Raw genomic sequence first — 7,212 nt, forward strand, 5'->3', positions numbered from 1 at the left:
GAAAGGCAATGCATAAGTAGTATATGCCACCCATGCTACACTTAAAAATATAAATTTTATTATGGTGCATCGTTGCTTCGGGTCCTGCGGATTCCACATGAATTGAGTTTGTTTGGTACAGTATGTTGTTACTTAATTACCTCTCCACAGGAGTTTTTCCATGGGTTATCCAGTTTTTCTCTCCACAAAAATCAACATGTGATTACTAGACTGTTGTGTGCATAATATAGAAAATGTAGTGGTAGTTATAGTGTGACTAGTGGAAGCAGGCCCACATCAGTGAAAGCTGTCAAAATAATCAGTATGCACTAACAAATAACAGGCCCAGCCAGGGGGGCCAAGGAGGCCCTGCGCCCCATCCTATTGGTAGTTTTTCTTAGGGTACTTTTAAAAAAGCAAAGAGGTTAGCCTATCAATAAACATGTTGCAATTTTTTTAAGTTGAGTACGTCATTTGCCATTTGAAAAAAAGCAACAAATGTTTCAAACCTTTTCACTTTCTACGATCAATGTGAGTTCTGGAAGTTAAAAAATGACTTCTTGTTAAATCATATCAGTTCTGTCTTTCCCAGAATACCCTGCAAGCAATTTAATACAAAAAAAATGCACAAAGAAAGTGATAAGTCGTGATCTTAAGTAATGAATCTTTTGTGTTAGTTTCTATAGCAATACGGAAAGAGCATTATCTAAGGGAGCATTAGTATTATCCATTACCACCTCCCATGACAAGCACAGGCCTAGGGATGGACTTTAGTTCTGCTTTCGACCTGCCATTCATTTTTATGGCAAAATTTGTTTCACCATCAGTCAAAAATGACAGCAGCAGGCCATTTTACCCCCTATCTTAAGCCCTGCCTATTGTTATTATTATTATTAATGTGTCCATGATAGGACCAGGCAGTGGGTGCTACATGGGGGTTCACCCATTTTGCTGAAACTTGGCACAGTTTCATGAGTAATTTAATATGTTAGAGTATTAGTGGATCCGTCATTTTAGTGGTAAGTTAGGGTACCCCCCCCCCCCCCCTAAAAATGCCCATTTTGACCAAAAATACAATATAAATACCTCATTTTTGCTGAAGCAGAAGAACTTTATTAACTACACAGAGATGTAAAACTTTTTTCTTTGTGAAATAGAGATGTCAATTACTGTCACCATGTGAGAAGGTGTATTTTTCTTTTAAGCCATTGCCATGGCAACAATATTTTTGAGACAAAAAATACCTAATTCAAATTTACTGTAAAATCTTGTTGACAGAGGTCAATAGCTCAATTCAATAGTGTATCTTAAATTACTTAAACAAGAAAAAAAATGCAGGCACTTGTTAACCTTAAATAATATGATAATTATATTTTTGGTCTTACATCGTACTACTAATTGAGACACTTAAAACTGGCTTATTGGACATTCTTAAGATTATCATATCAATTTAGTCACTATTGGTAGCACCTTTTGCCTCGTTCTTCCAAATCTTGCATATATATATTTATATCACTAATAAAAACTATATCCTAAAGTGCTGATCAAACACCTAAAAAACAACACATTATATTACATTGTACAGGTGTAGAGTCACTACCATATAATAACTAATCGCAGTACTTTCACTTTGCACTCTTTTCCTGTTTGTTTGTTTGTTGTGTCTTGCCCCCGGGGGGGGGTACTCCCCTATATTTGCTATACAGGTATGTGCCGCCCTATAGGGTATGGTTTTTCGGCTTTTGGGTCTGGGGTAGGGTATCATTTTTTGACATTTTGTCTCGGATAGGGTGTCATTTTAGTCTGGGATAGGGTTAACAATTTGGTCATTTTTGTCTGGCGAATAGGCTACCCTTTCTGCCGACACAAAAACAATAAAAACGTTAGTAAATATTGATTGCAATCGATTGTAAAACCGTATTTTCCGTCTTTTAGTCTGGGATAGGGTGTACAATTCTTAGTTTTAGTCTGGGGTAGGGTATGTAAAATCAAAATTTTAGGTCTGGGATAGGGTCAGGGTATTGAGGTCCTGGCGGCACACCCCTACCCAAGTTGGGGTGGTAGTACCCCCCCCCCCCCCCCGGGGCCTTGCCTAAAAGCACAGATTTCTGTAGGTCGATCTAACAAGCTTTTACTATCAAGTTCTAGTCTCTGAACATAAAAAAACATAATAAAGATTACATTATTATTATTATTATCATTATTTATTATTATTATTATTATTATTATTATACCATGCAGTTTTAGATTAGTGCAGACAAAAACTTGCAAATGGCAATATTTTTCTTAATTGCAGTATTTTGTACTGCGTCTGCGGTCACTATTTATCATTTTGATCCATTTTTAATAACTCTTACATATCTTAACTTCATTCATCACATAAGTGGTATTGCTTACACTGAGGTCAGATGCAAAAACTTAAAGGTCTTATTGACTACATAAAAAACAAGGTCCGTAAAACAAATGTTGAAGCTGTGAGAAGATAAATTGACTGTCAAACAGCTTAATATATATCCACAGCTGGAATTTCAAATCTTAACCGTCAACTGCCGTTAATAACATACTCAAGAGCAAATCTTTTCGAACTTCGCCGTAATACAAAAGCTCCTTCATCTTGCTGCTCCTCTGCTCTTAAGGAATTAAAGCTTTTTCGATTTCATGGCAAGCGAGGTGGTCATCGTACAGATCGTTCTACAATTTCATCATCACCTGCTTCAACAACAAACATTAAAATTCCTGCATCACTTGAACCTGCTTCAATTTCTACCTCAACTGCAAACTACATGAAATTTTGTCTCTTAAATGCTCGTTCAATAAACAATAAATCTCTTTTAATTAAGGATTATGTTGTTGAAAGAGACATCGATATTCTCGCTATAACTGAAACCTGGCTAAAAAATACTAATTCTGATTTTATTGTGCGTGATATTTGTCCTACTGGTTATTCGTTTTGTCATGTTCCTCGTCAAAATCGTACTGGTGGAGGTGTTGGCATAATGTATAAAAATAGCCTGAAAATCAATCATCATGTAACAATGTCTCACACGTCTTTTGAATTTATGGAAATGCTACTTCATCATCAATCGTCTACTTATCGTATTGTTATTGTTTATCGTCCACCCTCTTCAAATAGCTTGCTATTTAATGATGATTTCACTACTCTCTTGGAACGACTGGTTACATCTTCTGGCAAACTGGTAATTTCTGGAGATTTTAACTTTCACATCAATGACACTAAAGATAATAATGCTAATCGCTTTATGGATTTACTCGATTGTTTTAATCTGACTGTCCTTGATCCTGTTTCACCTACACATAAAAGTAATCACGTTTTGGATCTAATCATTACAAGATCTGATGAAAAATCTGTGACCAACCTTACTGTACATGATCCTGTTTTATCTGATCATTATGCTGTTCATTGTATGTTATCTGTAAACAAGCCTCTACTTCAATCAAAAAGCATTTCTTATCGCAAGCTTCGTGCAATAGATGCTGATTGTCTCCAACAAGATATTATGAACTCTGCACTATATCAATGTCCTGCTACTCAACTATCTGATTTGTGCACTCAATATGACTCTGTTTTATCGTCTATTTTAAATAAACATGCTCCTTTACGTTCTCGATCCATCTCCCTTCGCCCAAGAGCTCCATGGTATACTGACGAAATTCAAATTAATAAAACAAAGCGTCGTAATCTAGAAAGACGTTGGCGACGTTCCAAATTAGAGGTTGACCGTGAATTATATGTTGATCAATATAATGTTGTTAAAAAAACTGATTTTTGATGCAAAAATGAATTTTTATTCTAATTTGATTACTGATGCTGGTTCTAACAGTAATGATCTATTCCGTTCTATTGATCGATTGCTACACCGTATACCTGAGAAAAAACTACCAACCTCAACTTCATCCACAGATCTAGCTAACAATTTTGTTTACTTCTTTAAAAACAAAATCGTTAACATCAGAAATGGCTTCGTTCCTACGTCACATCTTTCAAATGATTTCTCTTATCTGGATTCACCTAAACTGGATTGTAAAATTGATTCATTTTCGCCTATCTCTATTGATGAATTATCAGCCATTGCGAAAAAGATGTCATCTAAATCCTGTAGTCTTGATCCTTTTCCTGCAAGTCTCCTACTTGGACATTTTGGTGCATTACTGCCTACTATATGTGAAATCGTTAACCTGTCACTTCAAACTGGTGTTGTTCCATCTTCTCTTAAAGTTGCTGTTTTAAAACCGTTACTGAAAAAACCATCTCTTGATCATGAAATTTTTGGAAATTATCGCCCTATCTCTAATTTAAAGAATATCTCCAAGATTATTGGAAAAGTCGTTTCCCTTCAGCTAAATGATTATCTGTCTCTGAACAATCTCCATGAACCATTGCAGTCTGCATACAAAACATTTCATAGCTGTGAAACTGCTCTTCTTCGAGTACAAAATGATATCCTCCACTCCATTGACAATCGTTCTTGTGTTGCCATGCTACTCTTGGACCTATCTGCTGCATTTGACACAGTTGATCATCAAATTCTTCTAGATCGTCTCCATACAAAATTTGGCATTTCTGGCATAGCTCTTCAATGGTTTAAGTCCTACCTCACTGATCGCTTTCAATTTGTTTCCATTGATGATTTTTCTTCTGAAGCCCTTCAACTTGATTGTGGCGTACCTCAAGGTTCTGTACTTGGTCCTTTGTTGTATCTCCTTTATACTTCTCCAGTAGCTGATATCCTCCGAATACACAGAATGTCTTTCCACCTTTATGCTGATGACACTCAATTATATATTCCTTTCTCCTGTAATGATGATTTGTCCCTTAATGATTCCATGAATCTGATTGAAAACTGTCTATCTGATATTGATGCTTGGATGACTACAAATAAATTGAAACTAAATAAAGGCAAAACTGAATTCCTGTTATTTTCTTCAAAGCACAGCCCACAGTTAACTCTTCCTTCTCTTCAATTTGGTTCTGATGTGATAATGCCCTCAATGCATGCTCGGAACATTGGTGTCATATTTGATACGCATCTTACTTTGGTTCGTCATGTGAATAATATTTGCAAGTCTTCTTTTTATCATCTCAGAAACATTGCTAAAATAAGAAAATACATCTCTTTGAAAACAACTGAAACTCTCGTCCACGCGTTCATATCCTCCAAACTCGACAACTGTAACTCTCTGCTCTTTGGCTTACCAAACAAACTCTTAGATAAACTACAATCTGTACAGAATGCTGCTGCCAGAATAATCACTCTTTCCCATAAACATGACCACATTACACCTATCCTCGTTAGTCTGCATTGGCTACCAATTGAATCTAGAATCAAATATAAAATCCTATTACTTACTTTTAAAGCTCTTCATGGCCAATCTCCTATCTATATCCGGGAACTCATTTCAGTGTATAAACCGAACCGTAATCTTCGTTCTGCATCACAAGTTCTTCTATCAGCACATTCTTATAATCTTAAATCTTATGGTCATCGCTCCTTCTCTGTGGCTGCTCCTGAACTCTGGAACTCACTTCCAATATCTCTCCGAAATGCATCAAGTCTTGCCTCATTCAAAACTGAACTTAAAACTTATCTCTTCAAATTAGCATATTCTTTGTAAATAATTTTATTTTGTCGTTGTCTTTGTCGTTTGTTTACTAGCGCTTAGAACAGATTTGTATTTGCGCTTTATAAATAAATATTATTATTATTATTATTATTATTGTTATATTTGTAAAATTAAAATACCTTTAAACATAATTGATAGTTATTGTTTTCTTCAATTAAGTGAATATATTACATGTAAGTAAATCATCAGGTTATATATCAATGGCTGCATGGAATTGTTGTGCTAAACATGTTATATAGCTTTTAGATTCACAGGTAGCAAATATAGAGCAATAATATGATACGTCATACTAGCTATACATGACAGTATTGTGTAGCGTGAATATTAGTGGCAGTATTTTAACTGGCATATTTCTGAATTCTTTATAAATATATTGATTTTAGGTTTGCCCAATTATATTGCAGCCAAATAATAGTACCAGCCAAGACTTTTAGTTAAAAATTATGCAAATTGCATTGGGATTTTTTTCAAAATCATTTAATATATCCTAATTATGTAACTTGGAAAAAGGTCATGTAATAAATCAAGAAATTATCAAAAAAAAGAAAGAAAGAAATTATAATTTCCTGTGAATAATTTAACATTTGTTTGAATGGCTCCAAATAAGGACAACATATTCCTTTAATAAGCATTGGAATTTGTGTTAACTCTAGTTCTGATTTTGATATGCTTGGATATATTATGTTTCAGAAATTCCATTCATTCTTTATTCTATTTTTAGATGCTTGTGTCTCACAATAGCTTCAATTGAAAGAAATGTTCTTGATTATTAGAAGAAGAAAATATTAAGCACATTACATTTATTATAAGAGAGGAATTGAAATGCAGTGAAACAGATGAAGCAGATAGATTTTAACATTTTAGATTTATTTGATATGAAAATTTCTTTCATTTTCATATTTATGTCATTAAACTACATGTAGCTATAAACGTTTTTAAGGGCAGACTGTTGTAAACCAATATAGATAAAATATTACTTGTATATCTGCTCATCATGAACAAATCAACACTTAATTAAGCCTAATGTGTAGATCTCAGTGTTTTATTTAATATGAGCATGTTTGAAATCATTATTTAGTACTGTCAGTGATTTCTTAATATATTACATTTAAATACTTCTCTTACCCACTAATGAACTAGGAAGTTCAGAAGGGTTAAATGTATTCATGACTTTTTTGATGCCAAAAGACACTATGTTCTCTATAGACTATAAACGACATGCACATATAGCTACAAACACAAGCTAGAATTTGGTTTCTTATCTTGATCTTTAATATTAAAAGATAAGAAATTTCAAGCAGTATGAAGCTCATGTGTTACCCTAAGATAAGCTTCTTACTTTATCCTATTTTTAGACTTGTGCACTGCCATGACATATTAATATTTGTATTAACAGTTCTAACAGAAATTATCGTAAACTGTTTAATTTAATGTATCCGACTTGTACGTGTTTTCAATAAATTCCATAAGTTAATTGCCAACATAGTAAATATATGTTGACAATACTCCAGTTTCCAATTCCCTGTGAATGACCGCTGAACGCACAGCAGACGCACATTTTACAGGGTTAGCCTCACTTGCACGTAATAC

Source organism: Actinia tenebrosa, unplaced genomic scaffold, assembly GCF_029948245.1.
Source record: "Actinia tenebrosa isolate PJP-AT-01 unplaced genomic scaffold, QUT_ActTen_1.0 PGA_scaffold12__29_contigs__length_12842862, whole genome shotgun sequence".
NCBI classification, from domain to species: Eukaryota; Metazoa; Cnidaria; class Anthozoa; order Actiniaria; family Actiniidae; genus Actinia; species Actinia tenebrosa.